Genomic DNA, 13,557 nt, shown 5'->3' with positions numbered 1-13,557 from the left:
AAGATTATTAATGGTGGCTACACTAAGCAACAGATTTTCAATGTAAATGAAACAGCCTTCTATTGGAAGAAGATGCCAACTAGGACTCTCATAGCTAGAGAGTAGAAGTCAATGCCTGGCTTCAAAACTTCAAAGGACAGGCTGACTCTCTGATTAGGGGTTAATGCAGCTGGTGACTTTAAGTTGAAGCCAATGCTCATTTACCATTCCAAAAATCCTAGGGCCCTTAATTTTGCTAAATCTACTCTGCCTATGGTCTATAAATGAACAACAGGCCTGGATGACAGCACATCTGTTTACAACATGGTTTACTGAATATTTTAGCTCACTGTTGAAACCTACTGCTCACAGAAAAAGATTTCTTTCAAAATATTACTGCTCATTGACAATGCACTTGGCCCCAAGAATTCTGACAGAGATATACAGTGAGATTAATGTTGTTATCAGGCCTGTGAACTCAAATCCATTCTGCAGCCCATGAATCAAGAAGTAATTTCCTAGATAGCCTCATCCAGCAGAGGGCAGACAGCAGAAGCAAGAAGAACTACAGTTCTGCAGCCCGTGGAACAAAAACCACATACACAGAAAGATAGACAAGATGAAAAGGCAGAGGGCTATGTACCAGATGAAGGAACAAGATAAAACCCCAGGAAAACAACCAAATGAAGTGGAGATAGGCAACCTTCCAGAAAAAGAATTCAGAATAATGATAGTGAAGATGATCCAGGACCTCGGAAAAAGAATCGAGGCAAAGATCAAGAAGATGCAAGAAATGTTTAACAAAGACCTAGAAGAATTAAAGAACAAACAAACAGAGATAAACAATACAATAACTGAAATGAAACCTATACTAGAAGGAATCAGTAGCAGAAGAACAGAGGCAGAAGAATGGACACGTGACCTGGAAGACAGAATGGTGGAATTCACTGCTGTGGAACAGAATAAAGATCAATAAAACTAAAAGCTGGTACTTTGAGAAGATAAACAAAATTGATAAACACTTAGCCAGACTCATCAAGAAAAAAAGGGAGAAGACTCAAATCAATAGAATTAGAAATGAAAAAAGAGAAGTAACAACTGACACTGCAGAAATACAAACGATCATGAGAGATTACTACAAGCAACTCTATGCCAATAAAATGGACAACCTGGAAGAAATGGACAAATTCTTAGAAATGCACAACCTGCCGAGACTGAACCAGGAAGAAATAGAAAATATGAACAGACCAATCACAAGCACTGAAATTGAAACTGTGATTAAAAATCTTCCAACAAACAAAAGCCCAGGACCAGATGGCTTCACAGGCGAATTCTACCAAACATTTAGAGAAGAGTTAACACCTATCCTTCTCAAACTCTTCCAAAATATTGCAGAGGGAGGAACACTCCCCAACTCATTCTACGAGGCCACCATCACCCTGATACCAAAACCAGACAAAGATGTCACAAAGAAAGAAAACTACAGGCCAATATCACTGATGAACATAGATGCAAAAATCCTCAACAAAATAGTAGCAAACAGAATCCAACAGCACATTAAAGGGATCATACACCGTGATCAAGTGGGGTTTATTCCAGGAAGGCAAGGATTATTCAATATACGCAAATCAATCAACGTGATACACCATATTAACAAATTGAAGGAGAAAAACCATATGATCATCTCAGTAGATGCAGAGAAAGCTTTCGACAAAATTCAACACCCATTTATGATAAAAGCCCTGCAGAAAGTAGGCATAGAGGGAACTTTCCTCAACATAGTAAAGGCCATATATGACAAACCCACAGCCAACATCGTCCTCAATGGTGAAAAACTGAAACCATTTCCACTAAGATCAGGAACAAGACAAGGTTGCCCACTCTCACCACTATTATTCAACATAGTTTTGGAAGTTTTAGCCACAGCAATCAGAGAAGAAAAAGAAATAAAAGGAATCCAAATCGGAAAGGAAAAAGTAAAGCTGTCACTGTTTGCAGATGACATGATACTATACATAGAGAATCCTAAAGATGCTACCAGAAAACTACTAGAGCTAATCAATGAATTTGGTAAAGTAGCAGGATACAAAATTAATGCACAGAAATCTCTTGCATTCCTATACACTAATGATGAAAAATCTGAAAGTGAAATTAAGAAAACACTCCCATTTACCATTGCAACAAAAAGAATAAAATATCTAGGAATAAACCTACCTAAGGCGACAAAAGAACTGTATGCAGAAAATTATAAGACACTGAAGAAAGAAATTAAAGATGATACAAATAGATGGAGAGATATACCATGTTCTTGGATTGGAAGAATCAATATTGTGAAAATGACTCCACTGCCCAAAGCAATCTACAGATTCAACGCAATCCCTATCAAACTACCACTGGCATTTTTTGCAGAATTAGAACAAAAAATTTCACAAGTTGTATGGAAACACAAAAGACCCCGAATAGCCAAAGCAAGCTTGAGAAAGAAAAACGGAGCTGGAGGAATCAGGCTCCCTGACTTCAGACTATACTACAAAGCTACAGTAATCAAGACAGTATGGTACTGGCACAAAAACAGAAACATAGGTCAATGGAACAGGATAGAAAGCCCAGAGATAAACGCATGCACATATGCTCACCTTATCTTTGATAAAGGAGGCAAGCATATACAGTGGAGAAAAGACAGCCTCTTCAATAAGTGGTGCTGGGAAAACTGGACAGGTACATGTAAAAGAATGAAATTAGGACACTCCCTAACACCATACACAAAAATAAACTCAAAATGGATTAAAGACCTAAATGTAAGGCCAGACACTATCAAACTCTTAGAGGAAAACATAGGCAGAACACTCTATGACATAAATCACAGCAAGATCCTTTTTGACCCAGCCCCTAGAGAATTGGAAATAAAAACACAAATAAACAAATGGGACCTAATGAAACTTAAAAGCTTTTGCACAGCAAAGGAAACCATAAACAAGACCAAAAGACAGCCCTCAGAATGGGAGAAAATATTTGCAAATGAAGCAACTGACAAAGGATTAATTTCCAAGATTTACAAGCAGCTCATTCAGCTCAATAACAAAAAAACAAACAACCCAATCCAAAAAAGGGCAGAAGACCTAAATAGACATTTCTCCAAAGAAGATATACAGATTACCAACAAACACATGAAAGAATGCTCAACATAATTAATCATTAGAGAAATGCAAATCAAAACTACAATGAGATATCATCTCACACCAGTCAGAATGGCCATCATCAAAAAATCTACAAACAATAAATGTCGGAGAGGGTGTGGAGAAAAGGGAACCCTCTTGCACTGTTGGTGGGAATGTAAATTGATACAGCCTCTATGGAGAACAGTATGGAGGTTCCTTAAAAAACTAAAGATAGAACTACCATATGACCCAGCAATTCCACTACTGGGCATATACCCTGAGAAACCATAATTCAAAAAGAGTCATGTACCACAGTGTTCATTGCACCTCTATTTACAATAGCCAGGGCATGGAAGCAACCTAAGTGTCCATCAACAGATGCATGGATAAAGAAGATGTGGTACATATATACAATGGAATATTACTCAGCCATAAAATGAAACGAAATTGAGTTATTTGTAGTGAGGTGGATGGACCTAGTGCCTGTCATACAGAGTGAAGTGAGTCAGAAAGAGAAAAACAAATACCGTATGCTAACACATATATATGGAATCTAAAAAAAAAAAAAAAAAATTTCTGAAGAACCTAGGGGCCGGAAAGGAATAAAGTTGCAAATGTAGAGAATGGATTTGAGGACACGCGGAAGGGGAAGGGTAAGCTGGGACGAAGTGAGTGTGTGCCATGGACTTACATATACTACCAAATGTAAAATAGATAGGTAGTGGGAAGCAGCCGCATAGCACAGGGAGATCAGCTCTGTGCTTTGTGACCACCTAGAGGGATGGGATAGGGAGGGTGGGAGGGAGGCTCAAGAAGGAGGAGATATGGGGATATATGTATATGTATAGCTGATTCACTTTTTTATAAAGCAGAAACTAACACACCATTGTAAAGCAATTATACTCCAATAAAGATGTTAAAAAAATATATCATCATGTGACTCACTTTATTGCAGTACTCACTTTATTATGGTGGTCTGGCCCTGAATCTGAAGTACCTCTGGGGTAAGGCTGTACTAGAATGAGGGTCATGGAAGAGAGGGTCTTCTTAGAATTATGCCTACCATGTCATTCAAGGTTTCTTTTTTGTGTATCTTGGACAATTTTATGGCTTTGGTGGTACTTTATTTTAGAAGTATAGACAATGTTTTAAAAAAGTATCAGAAGCCATAAATTCATCAGCAAGGAAGTGTACAAAATATTTCTAAAACTAACATGTTTTAGTTGTTCAAAATTATCTGGAAATCTATCATTAGGCTGGTGCTCTTTTTGCTGGTCTTTGTCTAAAATATAACTTGGGGAGAGGGAATATTTTCAGAGAAATCGGTTCTGTTAAGTTCTATAACCCAGCAAAAGTAAGAGTAGGAGAGTAGGGAGAATGTTGGTTTTAAATATTTTTTTAACTTTTGCATAAATTTAAATAGAAGAGAAAGCCAATCATCATGAGACTAAGAACAGCTAGAGTAACATAAAAAGAGTTTTAAATGATAGGAAACAATATTTTATGCATGTACACATTATCTATGATAAATTTCTTATATCTAGGAATAAATATTTGTTATTTACAGTGAGCTTCTATACTATCTCTTGATCCATGAAATCCCACCACCAAAATTCTCAGCCAAACGGACTTTGCATTCTGTTAGTTCAAAATTCCATCTTCCAGACTCTAGACCCCTTCCTCCCACCTGAGGCCCTGACATTCACAAAAGTTGAAAGTAGAAGTTTACCAGTCCTGGGACTCAAAACCAATGAGCACAAGCCCTGTAATTTGGACTTTGAAACAAACATCTCACATCAGAGTCAGAAAAAGTATTAGGTGCTGCAAAAGACAAATGTTGGCAAGGATGTGGAGAAAAGGGAACTCTTTTACACTGTTGGTGGGAATGTAAATTGGTATAACCACTGTGGAAAACAGTATGGAGTTTTCTTAAAAAACTAAAAATAGAACTACCATATGACCCAGCAATTCCACTCTTGGGTATTTATCCAAAAAAAAAAAAAAAAATGAAAACACTAATTTGAAAAGATACATGCACTTCAATATTCATAGCAGCACTATTACAATACACAAGATCTGGAAGCAATCTAAGTGTCCATCGACATATGAATGAATAAAGAAAATATGGTATATTACACAATAGAATATTACCGAGCCATAAAAAGAATGAAATTTTGCCATTTGCAGCAACATGAATGGACTTGGAGGGCATTATGCTAAGAGAAATGAGTCAGACAGAGAAAGACATATAATGTATGATATCATTTACTGTGGAATCTAAAACATACAACAAACTAGTGAATATAACAAAAAAGAAACAGACTCACAGATATAGAGAACAAACTAGTGGTTATCAAGGGGGAGAGGGAGGGGGGAGGGGCAAAATAGAGGGAGGGGATTAAGAGGCACAAGCTATTATGTATAAAGTAAATAAGCAACAAGGATATATAGTACAACACAGGGACTATACTCAATATTGTATAACTATTAAAGGAATATAACCTTTAAAAATTTGAATCACTCTGTTGTACACCAGAAATTTATATAATATTGTACCTCAACCATACCACACCATAAAAAAAAAAAGCATTAGGTGCTGCATACCAAGTTCTGAAAACATATCAGAAGAAAATACAATTCCTCCTATTAATAAAGATAATGATACAAATAAATATGCTTTATTATGTATTTTAACATTACATTTTGTTTATGTCAGCAGTTGCTATGTGATTAAAACAAGGTTTTGGAACACCATTCTGATTTGCATTATTCTGAGACAGAGGTTCTAGAATACTGCCCAAAACATTTTCCCACAAAACCAGCCTTACCTACAAGCACAGCGGGGTATCCAAAGGAGAAGTGAAAATATGATGAAAAGGTAAAAGTTCATGTATTTGGACTTGTGTTGACTAGCTGACATTTTATTTGTGATAAAAACTTACTAAGCATATTAAATCAAGATGGGGATTGAAGGAAACATGCTTTAATTTACTTATTAGATAGACTTGGTTTCATTTGGAATCTATTTGGCTGCAGTTAATAGAATACACAATTCATGGTGGCTTAAAGTGTAAGGATATTTACTATTTACCCTACACCTCATTGGCCAAAAGTGGCTCCCATTCCAACCAAGCTGCTTAAATTTCATCCATTTTTAAATGTATTTCCTAGATGTTATTTTGGAAAAATTTAAAAGGGTGGAGGTTTTGCTACTAAATGCCACTGTCAAATTGAGGCTTCTTGTTCGTACTAAGAGAATGAATAGGGGTCCCCACCTGCCTGAATGATTTACTTTTCACAGATTGAAAAGAGGTTGGCTTCTTGAATTTGCTCCCAAACATTTACTCCCTATGCTCTGAACAGATTTTAATGGAGGCAGGGCTATGGGAAAAGAAACTGCAAGATAGCCCTGGTTCCTGCCAAGAGTTAATCTAGGACAAGCTGCAGGCTCCATCCTCCAAATCAACTCTAGAGAAATTATAGATGCTTGAGAGGAACACAGATTGCACCAATTAATAACAAATAAAAAGATAAGAAAACCCAGAGACTGAAGCCCAACATAAACTGACTTGTGTGAGGGTTGGGTAGCTGAAGCCCAGGGGCCAGTAGTGAAAGAATTGGCAGGAGGAAAGCCTTTTAAATTCTGCTCTTGCCTTACCCCAATTTGTCTTGAGAGACTCTGAGCAATCGCTGAGGCCATTTGTGATCACCAAGAGGAAATATCAGAGCAGCACACAAACCCAGATGGGGTAAAGAAGTTTGGAAAAAAGATAGCACCACGCATCCTAAATTCTTCAAAGCCCAGGGCTGTGGATTATAATCCAGGTGGCTGTCTCCTCTGATGCTGCTTCTCCCCAAGGGCTTCAAGATAAGTCCCTGACTAGACAGTGGGTAAGAGGATGAAGCAAGCAAGAATTATCAGCGAGGGCTCTGTAGTTCCTGGGCTCCTCCCCTCCCCTCTCCCTAGTCTGCTGCTACAGGCACTGACTAGGGACTTACCCTCATCCCCTCCCCAACATTCATTACCATAAAGAACAGCTGGTAGCCCCAGAGGAGCAAGAACACACAGGCTCAAATGGAAAACAAGGCATCTGAGGAGTATAACATCTATTTTTTTAAGTGAACAAACTGGAAAGAGATCTTCTTCTACCACTCGAAGAAGAATTACCGGAACAAACAAATCAAGATTTTAAATTAGGCATGATAGATATTCTTTAGGAGATAAAGGAAGAGTAAAATAAAACAAGGACAGAAAAAAAAAATTTTAAACAGCCCAATGGAAATATTAGACATGAAGATAAAGTAGTCAAAATAAAGAAAGTAGTGGATTGGGGTAATAGGAGGCAAATACTTTAAAGATGAATTATAAGAAAACTTAGTTAAGGCAATCTCCCAAAAAGAATAAAATGAGAAAAACTGAGACATGAAAGGCTAAAGTAGAAGTAGCAACATCCACATAAGGAGTCTTAAAAGGAAATGAAATTTTAAAATGAAAAGATTAGAACTTCCAATTTTTAATTGGAAGAAATAATGGAGATCAATGTCTTAGTATTAAAGAAAGATGAAAGACCTCATATTGAAAGGGCCAATTCTGTGCAAACAGAAAAAACCAGAAAACCACACATTGATACGCAAATGAAATTAGGATATTAAAAACAGATAAAACTTTTAGAGATTCCAGAAAGAGCAGATCACCTACAAAGGAGCAAGATTCATATTGACATCAAATTTCTGAATAGAAGCAAATAGTAATGTCATTCCTTAAAGTATTGGTGCAAAAGATTTGAACCTGGAATTTTATATTGTCAAAATGTCATTCAAAATATTTTAGTATTGGTGTTCCTGTTTCAATGTCAGCATCTTGGTGGCATAATAGAGCCCTCCTTTTTGTCCCCCTTCTTAACAACTAATTCTGCATCCATCCATGAATAAAAGTACATCTGTGGTAGTTGTAGGTTACAGCACCTTGTGGCAAGAGACCCAGGAGGAGTCTTGCTCACCTGTGCATCAGATAATAAGCAGACTGACCCCAGTCGGGACTGCATGTGGAACCAGCAGGAGCTTGCAAACTAACCAGAGCCTCTCTTAGTCATGGCCAGGAAAAACGAGAAGAGTGGTGATTTGGGTAGACACCCCTAGATGAGAGAGCTTTTGTAGAAGTCCAGCCTTCACGAGGGGAGATACCACCATTCCATTGGAGAAAAAAATATATGTGAGTTTGGATGCATTGGAGAGAGAAAAAGGAACTTTGCCAGTGCTTCCCCTCTCCCAAGGCAGTGCAGTGTGGGGCTGAACTAGCCAGAAGAACCCCAACCTACAGGAGAAAGGGAGAGTGGTGACTGAGTGTGCAGCTACCCAGCTGTGCAGGACAATGTTGGGAGAAACCTATTTCTCTCTCCCAGCAGCACCCAGAGAATTGAGGTGGGAACTCCATAATGAAGAGGAGGGAGGAGATCAGGAAAGGGTCAGAAAAGAATGTCAAAAGACAGTAAAAGGACACGGTTTCTGCTAATTCCAGCGGGAAGCCCACCCACAAGCCACTGAGCGAACCTCACACAAGGATCCCCCTACCTAACCTGTAGGCATTCCCGATGACTCAAGTGCTAAAACCACACCTCCTTCCCCACTGTTCTGCCAGCTCCTTGTGCGGCTCCTGAGTACAAAGGCCATAGTGAGTTCCAGTAAACAGGGAGTCCTTTCTGGAAACAGGCCAAGATCTGTGGGCAAGGGAGAATCCACAAGCTTGAGATATAGTGCCCTGTTCTAGAATACAAAAGAGAGGTTTACAGCACCAGCCTGGAAAGTTGTAAGAACCAGAGAAAACATACATGCCTAAGAATTCTGCCACAGGAGAGAGAAGACGTACAGAGCAAATGTATCCATGCAAGGTTGGAGAAAGTCCCAGATACAAGAAGGACCAATGAAAAATATCTTCCACCCAAAGACAGCAAGTAAAGATTTGAGGAGGTATCTGCTGCTTCAAATGAGAAGACACCCGTGCAAAACTCCAAGGAACATGAAGAAACGAGGAAACATATCATCACAAAAAGATAACAATAATCCTCTAGTAACTGAATTCAGAGCTGTGGAGTTTTGAGATTTAGTTGATAAAGAATCAAAATAGCTGTTTTAAGGGAACTCAAAGCGCTATAAGAAAACACAAAGACAAAGAAATCAGAGAAGCAATTCATGAACAAAATGAGAAATTTCACAAAGAGATAGAAATCATTTTAAAAAAGAACCAAACAGCAATTTTGGAGCTTAAAAATTCAGTGAATAAAATTTTTAAATGCAACAGAAATAATCTACAGCAGAATCAATCAAACAGAAGATAGAATCAGTGGGCTGGAGGATAGAAACTTTGAAATAACCCAGGCAGAGAAAAACAAAGAAAAAAGAATGAAAAAGAGCAAAGAAAGTTGATATGATCCCATAAAAGGTATAAATATTTGAATAGTTGGAATTCCACAAAAAGAAGAGGGGGAGAAGGGCACAGTGAGTCTATTTAATGAAATAATACCTGAGAACTTCCCAAACCTGGGGAGAGCTATGGATGTCAGTGTTCATGAAACTAATAGATCACCCCATTATTTCAATGAAAAGCTACCTTCTTGGGCTTCCCTGGTGGCGCAGTGGTTAAGAATCCACCTACCAATGCAGGGGACATGGGTTCGAGCCCCGGTCTGGGAAGATTCCACATGCTGCAGAGCACCTAAGCCCATGCACCACAACTACTGAGGCTGCACTCTAGAGCCTGTGAGCCACAACTACTGAGCCCATGTGCCACAACTACTAAAGCTCGCCCACCTAGAGCTTGTGCTCTGCAATAAGAGGAGCCACCACAATGAGAAGACTGAGCACCGCAACGAAGAGTAGCCCCCACTCGCTGCAACTAGAGAAAGCCCACACGCAGCAACAAAGACACAATGCAGCCAAAAATAAATAAATAAAATAATTTTTTTTAAACTACCTTTTCCAGTACATATGATAATGAAACTGTTAAAATCAAAAACAAAGAATCCTAAAAGAAGCAAGAGAATAAAAGACTGTAAACTACCAAGGAACTCCCATTAGGCTATCAGCAGATTTCTCAGCAGAAAACCTACAAGCCAGGAAAGAGTAGAATAATATATTCAAAGCATTGAAAGAAAAAATTGCCAACCAAGAATACTCTATCTGGCAAAGTTATCCTTTAGATATGAAGGAGAAATAAAGACTTTCTCAGACAAACAAAAGTTGAGCAGGTTCATCACCACAAGACATGCCTTGAAAGAAATGCCAAAAGGAATTCTTCAAGCAGAAATGAAGGTATGTTAATTAGTAACATGAAAACATACAAAAATGTACCACAAACTTGTGAAGGTAAATACACAGTCAGATTCACAAAATTCTAATTCTGTAATTTGTTGGTGTGTTAACGTTAAACTACAGTGTAAAGGTTAAAGGAAAAGGGTATTAAAAATACCTATAACTACTATAAGTTGTTACCAAATTAACAATATAAAAAGACAAATTGTGACATCAGAAACATAAAAGGGGAGAAGTAAAAAGTTAGAGCTTTTGTATGTGATCAAAGTTAAGTTGCTTTTAGCTTAAAAGGGACTGTTTTATCTACGTTTCATGTAAGCCTCATGGTAACCACAAATTTAAAATCTATAGTAGATTCACAAAAGATAAAGAGAGGAATCAGAGCATACCACCATGGAGAATCACCAATTTACAAAGGTAGGGAGAAGCAGAGGAAACAAAAAACAATGGAACTACAAAACAGCCAGAAAGCAATGAATAAGATGGCATTAGTAAGTTCTTACATATCAATAATTACTCTAAATGTAAATGAATTGGATTCACCAATCAAAGGGCAGGGGGTGGTTGGGTGGATAAAAAAACAAGATCCAACTTTTATGCTGCCTAAAAGAGACTCACTTCAGCTTTAAGGACAACAAAGTCTTAAAGTTAAAGGATGGAAAAAGATATTCCATGCAAGTGGAAACCAAAAGAAAGCAGGGGTAGCTATAATTAAATCAGACAAAATATATGTTAAACAAAAAATAGGAACAAGAGACAAAGAAGATCATTATCTAATAAATAATTCATCAATAAGATAAAACAATAGTAAATATATATGCACCTAACTTGGAGAACCTTAATATATTGTATATTAAGCAAAATACTAACAGACCTGAAGGGAGAAATAAACAATAATACAATAACAGTAGGGAACTTCAATACCTCACTTTCTTCAATAGATAGATCATCTAGACAGAAAATCAACAAGGAAACATTGGACTTAAACTATACCTTAGACCAAATGGACATAATAGACATGTACAGAACATTCCATCCAACAATAGAAAAGTATATATTCTTCTTAAATGCACCAGGGACATTCTCCAAGATGTATCATATGATAGGCTACAAAACAAGTTTTAGCAAATTCAAGAAAGTTGAAATCATACTAAGTATATTTTCCAACCACAATGGTATGAACCTAGAAATCAACAAGAAGAAAGCTGGAAATTTTTCAAGCATGTGGAAAGTAAACAACACACTCCTGAACAACCAGTGGATGAAAGAAGATATCTAAAAGGAAATCGAAAATATATCAAAACAAATGAAAATGGAAACAACACACAAAAACCTATGGAATGTTTTAAAAGTTCTTAGAATCTCATAAGATAAATACATATATTAAGAAAATAGAAATATCTCAGATAAACGACCTAACTTTGCACTCAAAGAACTAGAAAAAGGAGAAGAAAATGAAGACCAAAGTTAGCAGAGGGAAGGAATTAACAAAGATGAGAGAGGAAATTAATAAAATAGAGACCAGAAAAACAATAGATAAGATCAACTAAACTAAGAGCTGGGTTTTTGTAAAAGATAAAATTGACAAAACTTTAGCTAGAATAGCTAAGAAATAAAGAGAGAAAACTCAAATAAATAAAATCAGAAATGAAAGATACCATAGAAATATAGGATCATAGGTGTCTACTATAAATAATTATATTCCAATAAGTTGGATAACCTGAAAGAAATGGATAAATTCCTAGAAACATACAACCTAACAAGACTGAATCATGAAGAAATAAAAAATCTAGACAGACCAATAACAAGTAAAGAGATTGAATCAGTAATCATTTATCTCCAAACACAGAAAAGCCCAGGACAAGATGGCTTCACTGGTGAATTCTACAAAACATTTAAAGAAGAATTAATACCAATCCTTCTCAAACTCGTCCAAAATTTGAACCAATCTCAATTTGAACCAAAATTTGAACCAATCTCAGTTTGAACCAATCTGACTCCCAATCTCATTTTATGAAGCCAGCATTACCCTGATATCAAAGCCAGTTAAAGACACTACAAGACAAGAAAACTACAGACCAGTAAACCCTGATTAACATAGATGCAAAAATTCTTAACAAGATATTGACAAACAGAATTCAACAGCACATTAAAGGGATTATACACTATGATCAAGAGAGATTCATTCCTGAGATGCAAGGATTGTTCAACATATGTAAATCAATAAGGGTGATATACCATATTAACAAAATGAAGGATAAAAATCACATAATCATCTCAATAAATGCAGAAAAAACATCTGACAAAATTCAACATCCTTTCATGATAAAAACCGTCAACAAATTGGGTATAGAAGGAACATACCTCAGCATAATAAAAGCCATATATGATAAACACACAGCTAACATTATACTCAACACTGAAAGTTTGAAAGCTTTTCCTCTGAGATCAAGAACAACTCGAGGTGGCCTATTCTCACAACTCTTATTCAACATTGGACTGAAAGTCCTGGGCAGAGCAATCAGGAAAGGAAAAGGAATAAAATGCATTCAAATCAGAAAGAAAGAAGTGAAATTGCCTTTGTTTGCAGATGACATAATCTTATTTATAGAAAACCCTAAAACTCAACCCAAAAAAAGTGTTAGAACTAAAAAAAAATTCAGTAAGTTGCACAATTCAAAATCAACCTACAAAACTCAGTTGCATTTCTACACACTAACAATAAACTATCCAAAAAAGAAACCAAGAAAACATCCCACTTACAACAGCATCAAAAACAATATAATTCTAAGAATAAAATTAAAAACACTAATTTGAAAAGATACATACACCCCAGTCTTCATAGCAGCATTATTTCCAATAGCCAAGATATGGAAACAACCTAAGTGTCCACTTACAGAAGAAAGGATAAAGAAAATGGGAGATACATATATATGTGAAATATTATTTAGCCATAAAAAAAGAAGAAAATCTTGCCATTTGTGACAATATGGATGAACCTTGAGGGCATTATGCTCAGTGAAATGTCAGACAGAAAGAGAAATACTGTATGATCTCACTTATATGTGAAATCTTAAAAAGTTGAACTCACAGACAAAATAGATTGGTGGTT

Source organism: Eubalaena glacialis, chromosome 12 (assembly GCF_028564815.1).
Source record: "Eubalaena glacialis isolate mEubGla1 chromosome 12, mEubGla1.1.hap2.+ XY, whole genome shotgun sequence".
Taxonomy (NCBI): domain Eukaryota; kingdom Metazoa; phylum Chordata; class Mammalia; order Artiodactyla; family Balaenidae; genus Eubalaena; species Eubalaena glacialis.
Note: the sequence above shows the minus strand (reverse complement) of the source record.